General features: G+C 34.9%; 1 long non-coding RNA gene across 4 annotated transcripts in view; it reads left to right on the plus strand.

Moving 5' to 3' along the window:
* Window positions 1-21,665, plus strand: part of LOC107313573 (uncharacterized) — an 85,816-nt gene that overhangs the window by 22,343 nt on the left and 41,808 nt on the right. For all 4 annotated transcript variants that reach the window (XR_001555066.3, XR_014945384.1, XR_001555067.3 and 1 more), the window contains exon 2: window positions 12,586-12,776. This is a non-coding gene — a long non-coding RNA (uncharacterized LOC107313573). The remainder of the gene's footprint in view (window positions 1-12,585; window positions 12,777-21,665) is intronic.

The raw sequence follows: 21,665 nt of genomic DNA on the forward strand, positions 1-21,665 counted from the left end.
TTAGGAACTTCTGTCAAGCAACTGAAGAGTCTTGTTTTTCCACTTCATGTCTTTACTATATTTAAAACAGATAAGTAGTCTGAGAGTTTTTCCTTGTAGAACAAAGTTTTCTATGTGTTCATCTGAAACAAGCCATCTCTCAGTACAAGAGCTCTGAATGATAAATAGTATTTGGCACAAAACTGTTTAATGAGTACAGATATTATCAGAGCTGATGTTTAGCCCCAAGTGAGTATTAATGACATCTGTTTTATATTCCACGATAAATTTTTTGAGAACTCTTAATTAGCATAAGGATACTACTATTCCAAGAAATACACAGCATTGCTGTTTAAATTAGATTTTGCACAAAAGTAATGTGATTCAAATAACTTTTTTTTTCCACTGTTACTGCAATGTTACTAAGAAGTGTTCCATATTTATTATTCTCAAGCTGTTGCTCTCTCCAGTCTCCCTTCCAAACCTAGCACCTTAAAAACAAGGTGAAGAGCAGTAAATGTAAACAATGAGCAACATTCTTCTGTTAATATCAAGTAATATAATCTGCTTTTGTGTAGAGATAGATTGAATGTTGAATTAAATACCAACCACAACAGTCTATTTTTTATAGAAACCCAAGATCACCAAATGATCCTCTCAGTTATGCATTCCTTCATGGTCAGTTTGCTTTTGTTCTCTCTTGGGTTGTTTTCCTCTTAAAACCAGAGTTATGTTTTTTAGATCATATCTATTTTCTAAATAAGCTCAACATTACCAAATGTCCCTCATTATTATAAGCTCTAAGGACACATAGTCTACAATAACAAATAACATTTTTTTAAAAGAATATGACAGCAGAAAAGGATTTACTGATAGTATGTGTTAAAGCAAATCTGTGCCACTGACAACCTTAGAAAGGATGTAAGAGCTCAGGTTAGCAAAGTCTGTTGAGGAAAATTATGTTAGAGTTGATCAGCTAGTTAATGTGTCATTTTGCTTTTGAACCAAACCTTTAAAGGAAAGAAAAAAGTATGCAATGTGTTTTAGGCCAAAGCAAAGGACTAAAGTTTGAATTATTTTATTTATTTATTTATTTTTACATATTCAGAGAACTAGATTTTCCTTAATTTCTTTCAACATAACTTTTAAAATTGGTACTTATATGTTTAATAGATTAGTATGTATTGCTTAAATTTGACATTAAGTTTCTCTCCAAGGCTATGCAATCTGATGTTGTGAGGATCTGTAGATGACTTCTTGTCTTGCTTGATGCTGTGGAGTATTCAACATTATGTACTGAGGCTGCTGATCTTACTTTCTGAATTCTGTCTTCCTCTGGAGTCTGGAGTAGTTACTCTAAAACAGTGCTTTTGTTTATCCCTAGCATTGAACCTAAATTTTGTCTTTCTATTTGCAATGAAATCATACCTACTTTGCAGAAGATGAATTAATTCTACAGTAAATCTATACCAGAATAAACTAGGCTGGCAAAACATAACTAGCAATTATCAAGGCCCAAATGACTCATATCGAGCAGATCTTATTTTGCACTGCCTGACTCATTTTGAAAAGTACTTCAGCCATGAGAAACTCCATTGAAGTTAAGAACATTCTCAGGAAATATGTCTGCCTGAGATAGCTGCAGCACCAACTTTCGATAACAAGTGGGCTCAACATCAGTCAGTACTCGGATACCAGATAACTGGAATTAGCCACTAATCCAATCACAGCAAATTAAATCTGTGTGCTTGTGCATGGACACACAAGGACTGGAGATATTTCACTGTGAATAGTTTCAACCTTGACAACATTTCCCCTTATTTATAAGTGACAATTCACTTTTTATTTGAAATAAGATTTTTAACAACTCTTAGCAAAATTGCTAGCATTAATCCTGCATTCGTGTATTGTTACTTGAAAGTTCTTGAAGATGAACAAACAGAATTAGAAAAGAATAATCCAGTACTAAAGTCCCTCTAATGAAAAGGATGTGTATTTATGGATATTCTTTTGTGAATGCACTAAGCCTAGGATTCAGGCACCAAAGATTGTGCAAGTGAATACTATAGATGTAGGACACAGGCTACAAACAAGTCCTATGGTGACAGACTGCTTCATCCACTTGTGGCAATTCTGAGTGAATGAACTGTGACAGAAAATTTACCAGTATTTTTGTGAAAGAAAACTATGCTGAATTTAGTTTTCTCCCCTATTATTTATATTCTGTTCCTGAGGATAGAGAACCATTTAACTATTGCATCATAACACATCAGCAACAATAATTTATTTCATCAAAATGAAAATGTGAAGCTATCCCTAACATTTGTAAATCAAGCTACGTTTTCACATTGTTTGTAATAGTAATTCCCCTTCACTCTGTGTCTGCATGTGTAAATACTGGAAAAAAGGGAGTGATAGAGGGCAACATAGTACTGAAATGCCTGAAATATAAAATTAAATCTTTACTGTCACTTATATGAAGGAAAAAAAAAAAAAAAAAAAAAAAAGACATTTGAATGCACGTGGCAACATGCTGCCTACCACCTTACTCTGTGGGAGGGATGAGCTGCAGTCCAGCAGTGGTAGAGACCCACCTGTGGTGCTGTCTCAGTCGCTGCTCAATGCAGCATGACAACAGGAGCGAAGACAGCTCAGAAAGCTGAGAATAGCTCCTCTGAGACTCAGCAACACCACTGTAATAGCCCTGTTTTTCTATCACTCTTCCTGTTACTCAGACTAGCTGGGGCTTCTCAAACAAATAGAAATATTTTTATAGAGTGCAAAGTTAGATTTGCTCTTCAAGGAGGAGAAATACTGAACATTCAAGAAACTGAAAAGTTTAGGGCTCCAAAGCTGCAGCTGATCATCCATTTGTTATTTTATTTCCCAGTGGTATGTCTCCATACACATGAAAATGTCTGAAAGCAGCACTCTGGTTCTTCTGAGTGGCAGTCACTGATGCTCATGATAGCCTGCACAGCACCTCTCTCACCTTCACAAAATTTCTCTACTCACACACTTGCTCAAGTCAACTTAAGATCCACAGGGTTTTTTGTAACGAAGAAAGTAATGCTATAGATTAAATTTATGGAGTGCAGTCAGGAACACAGAGGAAGGAAAGGTGAAATTTATGTCTGGGATGTTTTAGTACTAAAAGTCTTATGCATGCAGACAGAGGAAGGTACTTATGAATATTTAATTTTATGTTTGTTAGAGATGCTGTCAGTGTACCTATGGGATTTTGTAATCACAAAGATTACAAAAAGATTACAGATTTCTACCCAGAAATAAATAAGAGATAAAAAAGACACTGGCAAATGAGAAAAATCCAAGAAACCCTTTATCACTTGAGCCAACCTAAAAGTCATACATTTTTAGGTTTCCTTAAATCAATAGTTACACCAGTCAAAGATGAATGTTCAGTCATACCAGTGAAACTGCTGCGCAGATACTCTTGTACTATTTTCATACCGATTATTCCTACATAGTTTAGAGGCAGAATTTCTCAGCAGTTTGGATATCACAAGGAGTATGTATAATGTATGGTTATATCACTACAGCTTTGTGCAAATTGAGAGCCGACATCATTTTATCACCCAACCATTGAAGCCATTTGGTGGGATGATGGAAAGAAAAGGCTTTGCAAAGCAACCATTGGAGCAAAATCTATATTAGCATTAGATTATACAACACACATGCATTTGCAGAATTAATAAAGTAATACAAGGGAGAAACTAATACATGTTTATTTCCCAAAAATAATGCTGGGAGAAATCTTTGTAACCCAGAATTCCCCCCCCCGCTTCCCCCCCCCCTTTTTTTTTTGCACACACACACACACACAATTTTTCTGCTCTAATCCTTATTTTGGGCCCGTTGCCACAGACTGACATTAGATGAATGCAGAATTATCACTTGAATTTACAGACTGAGAGACAACAGGATTTGCTGACTGACTGAATTAGCTTCATGCAGTCTTGCACTTATGCATGTCAGATACTGTTGTAAACTAGAAAATATTTCTCAGGGTATCACTTATACAAGATACTGTAATAAAAACAAAAAACAAAAAACTATAGAATTAACAGAAAAAACATATGTTAGAAAGCAGTGTAATTTGTACAGTGCTCATTTTTTCAAATTTTCAGCATTTTTTCCAGTGAGCATTACTTACAGGCTCCTGCTGAGATGATAAACTGGGTATGGGATTTTTTTTCCTTCTCTACCCCCTACCTATCAAGATACTCTTTGTTCAGCTCTGTGTCATGTGCCTTTAGGAAATCTTTGTTCTTTAATTCTTTTTTGTTGTTGTTTGTTTGTTTTTGTTTTTGTTTTTGTTTTTGTTTTTTGTTTTTGTTTTTGTTTTTGTTTTTGTTTTTGTTTTTGTTTTTGTTTTTGTTTTTGTTTTTGTTTTTGTTTTTGTTTTTGTTTTTGTTTTTGTTTTTGTTTTGCAAGCCTGCTCTGGTGTGACATTTACAGACTAATGCACTTCCTTTATATAGACTTTATATAGCTTCTAACATAAATTACATGCCCAATAGGAATCGCAGATCATTTTACTTTGAAAGGATGTATCATCCATACCCAGAAATATATGTACCACAAAGCATTTGTTTCATCTTCTAACAACAGTTTTTTACAATTAGAGAACTTCCTATTTAGATGCACATTCAGCTTTAAAGTAAAAGTTTAAAGAGTAAAGGATCTTTTTCCATGCTACTGAAGACAGTTACAACAAAAGTTTTTTAGTAAGATATTTTATTAAAAAAAAGTTTCTAAATTAATATTAATCATTTTAATTCTGTGTATGTCAAGACCAAGATCAGTCATGTAGCCAACATCTTGTCAGTTTTTTCTTCAAATGTATGTTAGTTCATTTAATAAAAGCTATTTTATTTCCCTAAGTTCCTCTGTACTTCCCTGAACATGGTAAAAAAAATGATGCTGCTATTCTTTTCATACCAATATTCTTCTATTCTGTTTTCCTTTCATTTCATTTCCATTGAAAACAGAAGCCTTTTAATAGCAGTGATTAGCTACAAATTTTCTCACCAAATCTTTTAATTGGCTGTTATGACCATTCACCTTCGCTGTATCACATAATGCCTGAAGCCTGTCTGTGTCATTAGAAATTTAACAAAAAAGACTGAAATGTGTAATACAACATAACCAAACCATTTGTTTTCTTCTACATAAGGTCATTCTCACAACCAGGGGTACAAGAAGGTTTTTTTTTTTAAATATGCAGAAATAGGATAGAGAAATGAATTGTTTTTAAACCGACTGCTAGTGCTTTTCTGAAAATGAAACACTCTGGGTGTATTTGAAATTTGTCTGTTCAAAAGCAGCAGCAGCTCGTGTTTAACAAATGTTCCACAAAGCCATAGTGAACCTCCTTGAACATTATATCAAATAGTGGGGCAACAATTAAATGTGGATAAATTGCTATAAATACATTGTTTTGTTTAAGAGTTTTGCTTTATTCCTTCCTGTAAATGTCTCCTAGGAAAATCACTGCAGTATAATAAGTAGTTTATATCTGATTCTTATAACCTACAAAGGGAATGAAGTATCCTGGTCCAACATTCAAGTATTCTTTGTCTGGAAAGCTGAAGAACTTCCTTTCTTCTTTATTTTTTTTCCACTGACTTCTGTTGAAAAATCAAGGGGCTACTAATTTCTTCCTTTCAGCTGCTAGAATAGAAATCCAGCAGTAGGTAGACACTGAGATTTTTCCTTCACTGTAGGAAAATTCAACTCCAAAAGAGGCAGAAAAAAAAAAAAAAAAAAAAAAAAAGTTTACAGAGACCATTGTCATAACAGATAATGGTATATTTTTCAGCAAACGTTAAAAGCCTTTAATGAAGAAGCAGAGACCATTACTGTTTACTGCACCAAAGATTTGCCAGTAATTACATCCTAATTCTAACACATTCAATAGGCTGATTAATATGATATTTCACAAATACGCTGCTGTGACAACTGAAGGTGACTGCAGTGACTTTGGGGATGAGATCAATGGCAGGATCCACTAACCTGTGAGAATCAATCCAGTCTGTGTTCTGTGTCAGTGAGTGAAGGGGAGTAGGTAGTTCACTGGAAGTTCCACAGAACTTCTGGTGGGCCAGACTAGAAATACAAGTTTGATTATAACAAGTTTGGTTGGTTTATTTATGTAAAGACTAAATCCCACTAACCTCTATTTATCATTTAATCATTATTTCTTCTATATAAATATGTTCTTCACAAGCTTTCTGTTCCCATGCAGAAACCATGCCTACAGGGCTTGCTATTTTCTACTCTGCTAATGCTGTCCATCTATCTCAGTTCTCTCATTTATATCCACATGTCATTTGATATCAGTTTTCTGTCTGATGACACCATAAAAGTCACATAATTAAGTAACAACAACTTAATGTATTAACTACATCCTTGTTAAACTACAAGAAATTTGTGGGACAGGTTTACTGCTGATGTTTTACTACTGTTTGCTTTAATTTCCTTCAGTTGCATTTTGACCCTTAGCAAACTTGGGGTTGAAATCCTGATCCACCATAGAATTCATTGGTAAACCTGAAATGACTTTAAGAGCATTAGGATTTCTCATCTAGTTCTCCATATGGCAGCAAGAAAAGTTCTCATGAGAAAGCCACGTTAAACCAGCCCTCCATATGTAGTAATATTTTATATGCAGGACATGTGTGGTAACACTGTTTTTCTAAACAAAGTTAGAAGAACAATAGCAGCAGAAGTCCAGCACTCAGAATATGGGAAATGCCAGAAGGCTCCACTATTTCACAGACGAGTAAGTTCTCCAATATTTTGTACATCAGCACCTTACACTGTGAAATATCTGAGCTTACCTGGAATAATGTAATACTGGAATCCAGGAATATAGAAATATAGCAATTTTTGTGTTTTTTTTTTTTTTTAATTGTTTTGTTTTGTTTTTTGTTTTTTTTTTTTTACCTTGAAATACATTGCAGAAGTTGGACAGAAAGCTAACAGGGAAGGACTTTTGCATATAAATTACCTATGTATATATAATATTTCATTTTACATACAATCATATATTTAAAATTTAAATAGAAAATATTATTATTTTCTATAAACATTTCACTGAAGTTTTGGAATGAAATATTTACAGTGAGAAACAAAAACAAAAATAAAACAAAATAACTTTACTAGAGTAATTTCCAGAGTACTAGAGCCAAGTGAATTACGGAAAATACACATATCATAAGTAGCATTAAGTAAATTAGGTTTTAATAGGATTTCTGATATACTTTATGGAGATTAAAAGATTTTTTCATTCTCAGAAATGCAAGACCAAACTCCAGTCATTCTATGGATATTCGCCGAGTGCCATTTAACTTTCATGCAGCTAAATCATCAATATGATTTACACTTCTGTAGATTTTAGAACATTTGAATTTTATTCAGTAGTACTTTAGAATATTCAAATTTTATTCACCTGTACATTATCTAAGGATATGAGAGAGAAGTGTTCAAAGCCATGTAATGAACATGATTTTTATGCTAAATGAATTTACTTAGGAGTAAATTAATGGGAATCAAAGTCCATTCCCACCAAAACTGTCATCATCTATCCCTATGACATCAGTAGGAACAGTTAAGTGACCCGGTAAGCCCCCATCTGTTAGAATCCAAATACAAATGTATCACTTGGACCTTATTTAATCAGACTCTATTATAACTTTTCAGCTATCAGTGATTCAACTTCTTAGGTCTGAAAATCTCATCATGAAAGACGACATCATAAGGTCCGAAATGTTTGAATACAGAATACTCTCCATAAAATATAATTTAGTACAGATGTTTGTAACAGGTCACTCCTTCAGTGCACTGACAAATATCTATTAAGTTTTCCCTGAACCTTGAAATGTAGTCTAGCCACTCATTTTAGGCATCTGGGTAAAATAAATCTTAAATTGAAAGTTGACCTCATCACCAAATGTCATTTATTTATATTGGATTTCATTCTTTTGAGTGGTCTCTCTATACATATTAGAAGAGTAACAATTAAGGCCTTTGGTTTGAAGAAAGGAAGGTCGTTGGAGGTCACCAGCACTATGTATCAGATTTTAACCAAAAAAAAAAAACTTCTATAAGTATGTTATTAAATCACAGAAATTATAGATTAATGTTCCACTAAGACAAAAAAAATGCTGAGCTTGCTTCTGGACTGTTCTCTGATGCAGTGGAAACCAGGCTGGAGACTGGAGACAATTAATCTTGAGACTGAAATTTGAGGCAAAATATTTATGAGAGGAACTCATAAGACACATTTCTCTGTATCTTTTTAAACTCTACAGAAGTTCTTGTGATACTCAGAAATGTCTCTCAAACCATATTTCATGTCTTGGGCAGATGTAAAAGTTATTTTGTTCTTAAATTATGTGGAGGAAAAGTGTCTTTAACATTAAAAAAAATACTATACAGCTACTATATAGATTTTCTCAACCATTTTTTCAGTTAAAGAATTATCTAATCTTTTGGGGGGAAATAAGGCTGATATTCTTACAATGTTCTGCTTTCACTCAGTGGTTGAGCTGGAAGAGAGGAATAATGAATAAATAATACACTAAGACAATAATGCTGAGTTTATTTTCCAAATGTCACTAGTGCAGTTACAAAAAATTTAGATGAACGTTGGAGTCATCAGGAACTGCCTCTTGACTGGGCCTGAAGGCACCTGAACCCCTCTGTGGCAAGAAGTATGTGCTTATTGTGTTTGGATTTTTGTTTTCTCTTGACTACCAGACATCCTTAGGAGGCTCCTGGAGCATAGTTGTTGTGGCTGACTCAATCTAAGCAGGACTGTGAATATGGTTTTATAGTTCAATAATGTTATTTAAAAATCAGACTTCATGGAGAAAAAGTGGTCCTGCTGCAACAGAACATAAGCTACTTGTTCTGCCATAGCAAATATGGAACTTATCTTCAGGAATGGAAAATGACCTTTTTACATCAATGAATTATGCAATGAAGACCTATCCTAAGGTGGGGCTTCTGAACAGAACAAGGAATTGAAGTCAGATCTGATTTATCTTGTTCTTTGGTCACTTCCTTCCGTCCCACAAAAAGCTAGCAAGGAAAGGCAGGAGCATTTAGCTAATTTTAGACTACATTAATATGTTCTGCAGCAATCTAACCATGTTAAATGTGGCCTTAGACAAGTAGATTAAATGAGCAAGTACTTATCTCTGAGCTTCCATAAGTGGTTTTGTCTCTTTCTACTGAATGTGATAGACAAATGCACTGAGATTGTAAGATTGCAGTAACTAGATTCATACAGACAAACAGATGAATGTGGAAAAAAATATCCAATTATACTGATCATATCAAGTTGGTAGTTTTGTTGTTGTTGTTGGGCTTTTTGCTTTTTTTCTTTTTTTTTCTGAAGCTGATGTTGGAAGGCTCTTCATGTACTTTAATACTATCGAAAGCTAGTATATTAGTTTATTGCCTATTTCTATTACACCTTTTAGCCTTTATATCTATAACAACTCCCTGTGTGCTAAGGTTTTGATGGCATAGCAGCTTACTTGAAAATCTGAAAATACATCTTAACCTTACACCAAATGGCAAAATAGAATTGTTGAGGGCTGTACATTTTACCTGTATATGCATAGCTGATGTGCAACTGAATGAGAATGTGCTCTAGAATTGAATCTATTTTCAAACATTCAAGGAAGGAAAAGGAAACAAACAAACAAACAAAAACAATGAAGGCTTTTGGAAAATTATCCTAGCAGTTGTAGGGCACTTAGCCACATCTCGTTCATAAACCTATTCAGTCTATCACAAGATAATAGTTTTTCAGAACAATTGTCTGGCTCTCTGATGATTCAAAATCAATTTTTTCAGCAATAGAAGGAATTACTAGGGAAAAATTGCACTAATCCCTAATTAGTACCTAGCAAATGAAGGTACAATATGAAATCTATCTTGGTCCCAGAGGAGGCAAAGGGTATACCAAACCCAAAAAACACCATGCAAATTATCTGTCCACAAATATTATACAATATCCAGAATTAGGCTGCAAGATACTGGCCCGACAAACACTGGGAATTTTGCCATTGGTATCAGTGGAGCCATTATCTCACTACAGATTTTAAAACATTTTGATAGACACTGTACTTCCTGGTATGTTCTCTGGGACTAGTCAGTAAATATTTACTAGCTTTAGCATGGATATCTATTGCTGCAAAGTTGCCCCCTTAGACACATTGGAAGACAGCCTGGAACTCCACCAGAAAATAGCTGTCACATCACCATCTGTCCAAAGCAACTCTCTGATCTGATAATGAGCACAAGGATTCACTTGTATCACTCAGAGAACAAACAATTTTTTTCATATTTTTACTATTTCATAGGAATTGTGGAGAAAACTGTGTTGGATTAAGACTTCTTTCCTAATGAAAGCAGGCAAAGTATTTCTGTGAAAGTTTTCCTGGCCGAACACAATTTTCCAAACAAGTAGTTTTTATCATAGAATCATAAAGCATCTTGGGTTGGAAAGAACCTTAGAGCCCACTCAGTTCCAGCCTGCCATTGGCTGGTTGTCCTCCACTAGATCAAGATGCCCAGGGCCCCATCCAGTCTGGCCCTGAGTGCTTGCAGGGATGGTGTATGCACAGCCTCTTCGGGCAGCCTGTTATAGCGCCTCACAGTTTTTGAAAATTTTTCTGATGTTTTATTTTTTAAGGCTAATAATTTTGCATCGCAAAACAAAATCACACATCAAATCACATCAAATTATTCCCAGAGTCTAGCAGTGGCTCTAATAATTATACCATATAGCGTACATAGAAAACAGTGAACTCTGGTATCAAAGATCATTTAACCTGAGTCATACTATACAGTATACTCCTTTAGTTTCAAGAACCTGCACAGATATTTTACAAGATGAATACATTTGCACTTGTTCCAAGTCACTTCTCTTCTACATTAACAGAATCACACTATTTCACTTTTGGTGATGTCTGAGGAGTTACCTTTTCAGTGCTGTCTATTATGCCTCACTCATCAGCACAGAATTTTATTACAGACTGCAACAAAACATAGATGTCCATTATGATGTAATTTGTGAAAATTCATGATCTATCTGTTACTTAAATTCTGTAGCATGAACACAAATATAAAAATCTCTTCAAGTGCACCTGGTAATTAATCATAAAGCAGCTGCTAAACAGAACCCAAGTAAGAAATAAAAAAATAAATAAATCACAAACTTCAGTTATCTCCCAGTTTTCTGTGTCTTCCTCTTCACTATTAGGAAAATTCATTGCTAAGTGGGAAATCGGGCACATAACAACAACAACAACAAAAACAGAAAAAAACAAAACCACAAACAAACCCACAAAAACAACAACAAAAAAGAAAATATGTAAAAGCATCTGCATCAGAAAATTTAAGTGTTCCTAACCTGTCAGTTCTGCAAAGTCTCGTGCTCAGATTTACGCACTGACCCCCTGAGCATTATCCTAGTACCCACCAGAAAATCCTTTTTTTCCCAGGCATTTAGCTTTGACTTCATCTGATTGACAGTGTTTTTCCAAGATATTCTTGGACAGAGCAGCCCCATTATCTGTTGTGAGAGGTGGATGTAGAAGGTAATGAGAGATGGGGAAATACGGGTTTTCCTCTTTCAAGCATGTTCTAGGACCAGAGGGGAGTCAAGTGAGTTGTTTCTTATTTCTCCCGGTTGCTTGACTTTCTCCCTCTGTGCGTGAGTGTGCGCCAAGATGTGCATACGCATTTGGATAGTTCTGCCCTCTAGAGATACATGAATCATTTTTTTTCTGGCTGCTTACTCTGCACTTTTGGGAAGATTTTCTTTTCTGAGTTGGTAGCTAAGAAATGATGCATGCACAGAGCAAATAAAGCTAGGACTAGGGAGCTGAGATGAGGAACACAAATTTGATTTGCAGGGGTCTCAAATAGTAGCAGTGAATGAGGAAGAGAGATGTGAGAATTACCTATTCAGTTGAAGAGAGTGGCTCACACCAAGGGGTTTACTCTTAAATCTCATAGTTTTCTTGGTCAAGATCCCTATCTTGAGAAAAGTGGGCAATTTACAACTTCTTATGGTACAATCATTCAAAGTGCTTGACAGTCTACTTCTTTTCATTTTCCCAAATGAGATTTGTGCCTTCTGGAAGCATACTACCTAATACTTACCTGGAGATACTTTGGATTAGAGACAAACTCTCATTTTTCTTAAGGTGAATAACGACTACAAGGGAATTCTGCACTGAAGAAAGGTATTAAGTCATACCTCAGAAAAGGCTATTTACTCAGGTAAAATGAAGAAGGAAGAGAACATGAAAATCTTAGCTAATCCAAGGGATATCACAGGATAATGAAATATTTTTTTTCTCAGTGTAAATTAATACACTTTCATAAACCATGTTTTATTTCAGCTCTAGTCATTTACTAGTTAATATTTAAAAGAGGAAAAATGCTGGGATTTTTATTTTTATTTTTTTTAATGAATTTTCTTTTGGCACGCCTGAATCTTTTTGTTTCAACAAAAATTGTATGATTTGCACTGAGTTTCCATTTCATAATTTTCAACAGGAATGCTGAAAACAACCCCTTCCAAGCACTGTTCCCTTGGCTATCCAGCAAACAAGAGATTTGAATTGTTTCATCATGCTGTTGAAGGCTGAGAATATTCTCTGAAGTTACCACAGGCAACATTTTCAGTACTTACACAGAAAATAGATCTGAGTTTTACTTGAAACTTGGGTCAGCCTGAAAAATGACAGGTAAGCTTTAATACATAACTTTGGCCTAAGTTTCAAAGAAACCTGGGGTAACCGAAGGTTTGGATATAAGTAGTTTCATATTCCTCTCAAGTTCAGGTCAGTTTCCTCAAATTTCAGCTGAAGTTTGCTGAGTTCTGTAAGGTAAAGTTAACTTTAGGGGTGTGAACCATCTGAACTAAAACTGAGATAAATACTGGCACAAATTTCAGCAAAATGACGCTGCCAGAACTTGAAACATACCTGATGTATACTGCTACTCAGAGAGAAAAAGTTTAATAAAAGTGGGTAGTTTGACACAATCTTAATTAATTTAGCTTATTAGGCTAAGTTTTTCACATGCTGATCACATGTACATTCTTCACATGCTGATCAACCTTGAATTAAATCAAGAAAAATTAAAAAGCATTCATTTTAACATCTCATTGGGAATAGAAAGAGGAGAGGAGAGATGAGATGAAGGCAACATGGGAGGAGAAGTAACAGAAGGGAAGCCTAACACTGAAAAGAGTTTGAAATCCATTGAAACTGAAGTCATGAAAGTCTGATCTTGAAGAATTTTGATGGACATTGCAAAGTTAAGAGGAATTGTATGTCCTGCATAGGTTAATTTGTTCATTACTTAAAGGGTGAGTACACCCTCTGGTTTAACATAAAGCTGAACTAAGTTATTAATCTCCAGGATTCTTTCATTTTCAAATTTATTTTCAATGGTTAGGGAGCATTACACATATCTTAAATATGCATTAAAATAATACTATTTATCAAACATACATAATTTCCCAAGTGCTCTGAATAAATTTAAAATTAAAGCAGACTGTAGAGTCTGAATAAACTGCTTGATAAAGCAGAGTATGAAACAAACAGCTTTAACTGAGCTTTTATAGTGACAAAAACCCTCCTCACAAGGATGTGTTATAATATGACCATTGTTTCTCTGGCTAATTACTGCTGTCTATATCAGTGGGAAGCCTTGCTATAAAGCAGCAGGAGTGTACACCTTCCATACTAAATAACTTCTTAGAGATCACCTAGGATGAAAAGGAGCTAGGGAGAAAACATATGAATGAAAATAAAGACCTAATAGTTTATTTTTCTGGGAATTAAGTCAGTAGAGTCCATAATATACTCTCCATTTGTTGGAGTATGCACTCATACATAAGTTACTAATCATGGGTAAGAGTGTCAATGTGATAACCAGCCTTATGTGCATACTGCCATTCAAAACAGCCTCTTTGAACTTTGGGACAGTTCCAAACTGTTCAAAGAAAAATATGTTTTAACTTAGGCCATTTTTATTTTGTATTTTAAAAGTACTGTTCCACTCCAGAGTGGAACAAGTTACATAGCCAAAATCTTATGGATAAATTATGTGTATTTGGGAAGGTAGAGGACAAAGTAAACAATGCTTGAAAGAAGTACAAGAAAAATACTTGTATGGAGAAAAGTTCAATTAATATAATTTGACAGAGAAATATATTAGAGAATTAAATACGTTTATTAGAACCTGGAAAGAAATATCCACTTATCAAGTGAAAGATTGAATTCCTCTTGTCCTAGAATAAAAAGCAAAGCTTTCCATTTTTACCTACATTTGGTAGTATTTCCTCCCTAATATTTTATTTCTACAATGATGCTGGCAAAACAATCAAAGAAACTCCTTACAGTAAACATTTCCCTGAACAGTCTTCACTGTAGATGGTTTTTGAGAGAAGTTTTCCAAGAAAAAATCTAAAAAAGTGGGCAAGAATGAATACTTTTAAAATGCTAATCCCACACTGGTGAAATAAAAAAGCTATAAAGCTTTTAATTATAAAGTGAGAGAAAAATTTGTCACTGAAAAGTAAACTCTCTTCTTATGTTACTTGTATTCATTAGATTATCTATGAAATATAAATTTGAAGAAAAAACAGGTATCATCTGACCTGCTTATATCTATGACAATGCTGACATACATAAAATTTGTTCAGAAAAAGATTGGGACTTACTTATATAAAAGTACAGAAGTTTAACAAAATTCCTTAGGACCACATAACATATTACATTCAAAACTTAAAACACCTAATGTCATGCATGCATTAATCACATTTTATAGCTGATTATTAATCATCTCACTAGCTATTTTTTCTACTCAAGCTCCCGAAGCAATGATCTTCATCATAACAGCTAAAACTTTCCCGTTGTTTTGTAAACTGTAGAGAAAAACTTACATTTGAAAAAGCATACAAGAGTGAAAGTTAGTGAAAGAGTGAAGTTAGTGAAAAGCCTTCTCAAAGTTTCAAAATGCTACTTTGAAGATAGTATGTTAAAACATCAGTTTCTGCAACCAAGAACTTCTAATAAGTTCTTCTAATACCTTCCTAGCACTTTTCAATTCAGCTAGTGTTCATAATTATTATTTACTGACAAGCAGGATAGTGCTCCATCTAATGTATTCTCTTTTTGCTCTTTCTCTATCAGCTCCTCTGAAAACACCTAAGGGAACTTGTACTGTTACAACATTGTTATGCCAGTTATGGCTATCCTCATTTTTTCCCAGTCAGTAGGAGGGATTAAAAAAATCTCTTATGATTATTACAGATGTGCTAAGTTGTCATTAAAACAAATCCACTTATTAAAACTCACCTGCTTAAAAATTAATAATATTTTTTTACCTGACATACCATCAGCCTGCACATACAGACTTCTTCAAGGCTAAAGTATCAGTGTTTTACCACAATAATGGATGGTACAAGGCAAACAAGAAGACATTTTCCCAGCACTACAAGTTCACTATCTGGGATAAATACATATGTAATTAGAAAACCCTGAGCCAATTTCTGGGCATTAACTGAGTGCTGAATTTAAAAAGTAATGGAAAGAGACAGTATTTAATGCAAAAAGGTTTTCCTGAAGCATAACAGAAAAAAATGAAAATCAAATAAATGAGAAGAGATGTAATCATGGCAAAGCAGCAAAAGAAAAATCAGGTTATTACAGTTGTAGAAGCACTAGAAAAACCTGAGATGGAAGAGCAACAAGAGGGAACCTGGTAAAGAAGATGAAAGAAAAAAGAACGTGAAATAGTCTGAAGGACCCATGAAGGATAAGTTTTCATTTTAACTGCAATGCACAGTGAAAATCACAGTTGTCCATCTAAGAAACAATCCAAAATGTTGCAATAGTTCTGACCACAAATAATAAAGTACTATGGTCAAAATAGTATTTTTTTCAGGCATCTTAGTGATGAATCAGGCAGCTGCTCTTTTCCTTGGTGAGATTTTTCAGAGCACTGTTGTGCTCTGAAACAGTTAGGTAATACATACAGTTAAGGTAATACATACACCCACGTATTTGTGTTTTTCTTTTAAATTCATGCCCAAATTGAGATTATTGTACTTTTCAAATATTAAAACATCTTTCTAACTGTCTTACCTGGTTATAACTGCATCGTTAGAGCACATGATGATCTTTTTGCCATCACCTTCTCTCTAATGCCAAAAGAAATTATTTGAAGAGAAAGGGCTTTAATAGAGATTATGATGAAATTTATAGTCTGTGACCATAATAGCCTCAGTGTTTGATCTCCTGCTGGGTTTCAGTGGGTAGCTTGGCTGAGTCTGTAGGCAGAGAGCCATGGCAGAGGTTATATCTATGTTATCTGTTAGGACACTGATCAGAGAGCAAACAGAAGCTCTGTTTCAGCTATCATATCTTTCCTGCCTTGGGGCAGAAAGCTTCCCACTAACATGTCTGCTGGATTTTGGTCAAATGACACTGCTGCATGGCAATGTGAGATAGAAAATCAAGGAGAACTTTGGATTTTTTGCAATGTGGGGAATAAACATGTGAAGAACTATGCTGAGGGCAAGCACATGGCAAAATTTCTCCTCGGGCATGATTGAGGATATAGCTAAAAACTGTCACACAGACAAATCTGGATTTCAGATCCAAATGGACAGATATCTATTTCAAGAAGCTATAAAATATCTCCCTAGCAATATTGTTCATAAGCTGTTTAGTGTTGATAATACTAAAAAGACTGTCTCTTCACAAAGGAAGAACTTACATTTCACAATGTACACTGTGCTTTCCTTAGTTCCAAATACACAGTTGTGCACATGTATCCTTTCTCTCTGAGGAGACCCTCTCAGTGTGGCATCCGTTTCCTCTGCTCAACTGTTTATTGCAATAAAATTTATAGGAACAGAATACCTTTGAGACCACTAGCCATCTGTCGCATTTAGCTACATTTGGTTAAAATTAGGCAATAGTGACAGGCGTACAAACAGGATGCTTCTACAAGCTTCATTTCCCCCAAGAAACTGGGCTGAAAGGAGGAGCTACTCCACCACTTGCTAAGCCAGAAGACATTAAGACAACAGACTGAACAGAAACAGCAGTCTTATGTATATCTTGTCAGGCCTTTTGGATATTGTTTTTATTATTTTCAACAATTCTGCCCATTTTTCATATACTGGAGTTATTTCACTTTCTCTGCAAACCATCAGCTTAGATTAGTTCAGTTAGGATTTAATAAAAAACTCACTGATGCACTTGGCAAACTCATACAAAATTGAATTGATTTTGGAGGGTCTTAGCTGTCTGTAATAATGTAACTAATATTAGTGCCAGTGCCTCTGGCTGCAGTTAGTATATGTCACTTTTATTGATAAATAAAGTTGTTATGAGATTAGATAAAGAGAAGTCTTTCTCAAAAGACATAAATTCACGCTCCCTTTCTGTGTAGCTAAGGTGTCATTTAATTAGATCAAGAACAAGTTTATTCTCACATATTATAAGAAAAAGAGAGGGTGAATAAATATGCCTAAGTTGGCATAGAAGATTTCTGGGCAATTTTGGGTGACATGTAAAAAAATGGGAAAAAAATCAACACAGTGGCACAACTCAAATAAGCATGAAATATAAGATCAGCTTTAATTACTGCATTTTGTCTCATGAGTTTTAATGTATCAGTCACTAAGGGAATATAGTAGTGTAATGATTTTAATCAACATATTGTTGACATAATTAGATGAAATTATGATAAAACTGACCTGATGGAATTTGTTTTTGGGCAATGCATGGAAAGGCCAAGAGTTAAGTGACAGCTAATAGGAATGTAAATTGAAGAAATAGAGAGTTTCTTCAAATTCTGCTGACATTGCTGTGTCACAAAGCCAGTACAGTCACTCTCTTAGCAACACAGGTTTATGTTATGCAGGAATTTAGGTTGATTTAGCTGAAGTACCTTATTCCGTTCTTTTTTTTTTTCCCTCATGTTGCTCTGCTCTATAGTACATACAGTACATTTAGTATGTTTTCTTATACTGTAGTGTTTGATATTCTAGTTAAATTAAAAATAAATCAATTTTCATTATGCCTAATTTTCAAAACAAAAATGAAGAAAAGTATCACCCTAGTCCCATTATGGCAACAGTGATTTTGGGGAATCACCACAATATGAGTTGTGAAGTTTTAACTGAAAACAAAAAAAAGTCCTTGCCAAGGGTGTAGGATAAGCAAAGTCCTTATATTTAAGAAAATCTTAGCATAGATAGTCAGAGACTTCAATGAAGCTGTCACGGAGTTATCTAGATCAATCTATGTCCATGACAGGGGAGACAGTAGGCCCGTGGGCTCCCCGGCCCCTGACAAATGGGAAGGGAGAAGGGAAAGGGGTAGGGAGATTGGAACTGGGCTCAAGTAAGCAAACAGAGAAGCAGCAAATGATCTAAAGAGGGAAACTTCTTTTACTAACTATGATATTGGAATAAAATATAACACTATGTAATGCAATCTAATTGAAATCGAGGCTAATAAATCAAGTAAAATAAAAGAGAGAGAGAGGTTTCCAAAGACCAAGAAACCTACTTTGAAACTGAAGGTGCCACGGCTTGGAAGCACACCCACATCCACTGCCAGGCAGTGAGAGAGAGAGCGAGCATCACTTCTGTGACGTATTTCCCTCTCCTACTGTGAGGTCCTCTGTGACGCTTAGTTCTTCTCTGTGTCCCACATGATGTTATGATGTGGAATACCAACAGCAAAAATTACAAAACCATGACAAGCTTTCTGTCACCTCACTTAGAGGATGTTAACCAGTTAACTTACTCCAGCCCCATAATAAGTATACTGAAATATTGTATTAGCAGTGAGGTAATGTGAAGTTTATAGAAAATTTTTCAGCTGGATTTGAATTTTGCAAGTCTAGATAAAGGAGCAATAAACAGCTCATGGGTTTTGGCTATCCAGACAAAGTAATAAAATAAATAAACATGTAGAGATCTCATGACTCTGTTTTAATTGGTGCAGTTCTTTTAAATGCAGCATATTCAAAAGACAAAAGAGGAGTGCAGTTCTTCATGCCTTGAACAGAAATTCTCAGAGTCAGAGGTCATTTGTTTCACTGCAACCCAATGAACTGCATGTTATCACATTTGTTCTCGAGCAGCAGTAAGAGAAATAGAATAGAGAGGAGAAAAAAATAACAAATAAACAGAAAAACCCCACAAATATTCCCTACTATAAAACAAATAAATACATCTACTTGCATTTTACCTTCAGCAGTCTTCTGTAAGACAATATAAATGCTACACAGTTACCAATTCCTGGTCCAAAAACATAACAAATGAAATGTAGAGGGCTTTGGAAAAAGAAAAAAGTTCAGTATTGAGGACATTAAAAAGCTATTATTGGATATAATAACTGAATTATGTTATAATTACCATCAGTAAAAGCCACAACTAGCACTTTTTCCTCCATGGACAAAAGTACTCTTTCATTTTATGTTCCTGCTGTTTTTGTGTGTGTGAGAGGTGGGGGGGGTGGGGGGGGTATGGAGTGGGGTGTTCTTATTTTTTTTAAACTATGATCAAAATCAACACTGAACATTTGTGTATCAGTCAACTTCAAACCATATGCATGAACTGCAGTGAGAGAAGTCACCTCTCCTGGGAGCTTTACAATGAGAAAGAGCAGATCAGAGAAGGAAAACAGAAATGGTCTCTACACATATTTTTCAGGATTTCTAGCTTTAAATCTGCAAAGCAATTAAAATCATTGAATGTTCAGAGTATTAAATCATCATGGCTTTCTCATGGGCATTTTAGCTAAGAATATGCAGAATACAAAACCTGCTATCTACATTTATGCATTTATCCATGGATACTGATAATTCTTGAGATATACAAGGAAAAAACGATTCAGCATTTTACACAGTATGTAACAGAAGTATCTATAGAAATTAGGGAATTACTTTGAGGAGGTCGTGGGATCAAAGCCAAGGTCACCTATCAAGAGTAAATATACTGTAAGATTTTCAGGAAGGGTAGAGAAAAAATGTTTTAATATGCCGTGAACATGAAAAGCGGGGAAAGATCCTCTGTAAAGAGTTTTCAGAAGAAATCATGCAAAAAAAAAAAAAAAAAAAAAAAAAAAAAAAAGCAGGTAATATTCAGTGGAAAAGCCTGATGGCATTCTATGCACTGATTTTATGAGCTAATGTGGCTAATGTGCTCCCAAAGGCATTCTCCCATCAAAGAGTGTAATATCCAGAGGAGGAGTGGAGGAGTGAGGGTACAGCCAGAGGGAGGAGCAGAGACTGGGGGCTTTCCATACCCCGGTGACCAGAGAGTTTTGGAAGTAACCACTGCACAGAGTTTCTGCATAAGGCTGCTCACAACTACGTACAAGACTTTCAGACTAGAGCTCACTGAAATAAAAAAGAATGTTGATCAATTTGATTTCATCAAAGATCTTTGTTCAGAATAAGAACTGGAAACATTCATCTGTATGACTGTTTTCTGAGGATTAACTCCTCACAGGCTATTTATGTCAGGACCAGTGAGATCATTTTCCACTGTAACTTCTACAATCTGTTATTACATATCTGTTATGACTTTCAAAATCAGTCACCATTCTTATGTTTCATAAGTCTAAGTATTCCACATATTCCATAACTTTTCATTCCTTTTCCACTGTAGACATCAGTCACTCTAGCTATGCTCATCATCACTCATTATCTCACAGACTGAATTCTCTCCCTACACAAAACAATTCAGTGTGGATAGCACAGTTGTGTAAAGGCATTACCTATTTAAACTAACATTTACTAGTTTGCTACTGTGACACAGGAAGTCATGTTCCTAATGCAGGATGAGAAAAAAGGAGAGTGCATAGACTAGATTAATAAAAAAAAATAAAAATTGATCTAGACAAGGATCTGATGCCCTCTCTTTTGCCTGATGTGATAAAATCTGCTTGATTTGGGAGTGTGAATCTTGCTAAAGGAGGTAGCATAAGATTCAGTCCTCTACATCCATCTGTTTTAAGAACAAGTTTGTTTACCTGAGGGAAACCTCACAGAAGGAATTCTTCCCTCCACCGCATAAACAAATCTTAATTACGCATTAATTCTAATATAGCTTCATGTTCGTTATAGGCTAAACTTATTGGATAGAGCAAGAAGCAGAAATTATACTTTTTCACATGTTGCTCTTAATGGAAGCTAAGAGTAGCTCACCCGAAACAAATGAATAAACTGCTGAATGTATGAATTTTCTAAGAAAGCTTGAGTAAACTGATAGATTATTATCAACATTCTTCAAAAACAGTAGTTCTCCTGAGCAACAAAAGTGATCTTTATGTTATTTTTGGTGGAAAGCTTGAAGAGCTTGAACACAGATGCATCAAAGCTGATGGGCCTTTTTTTTCCCCACAAGCAATAAAAATGAAAAGGATAAATCTGGAACTGTACTAAAAGGCCTCCAACAAAATGAAACAGTAATGTTATCTTGAAGAAACATCATACAGAGGGTCAACAAGCATGCAGCCGATATGTGTGGGTCTTATGTAAATTTTATAAAGAACTTGGGAGAAAATATGCCAGCATTTTGAAAAACAATACTAGAA

The sequence above is a fragment of the Coturnix japonica genome, chromosome 4 (genome assembly GCF_054131305.1).
Source record: "Coturnix japonica strain WE chromosome 4, WE-NBRP24, whole genome shotgun sequence".
Lineage (NCBI taxonomy): Eukaryota > Metazoa > Chordata > Aves > Galliformes > Phasianidae > Coturnix > Coturnix japonica.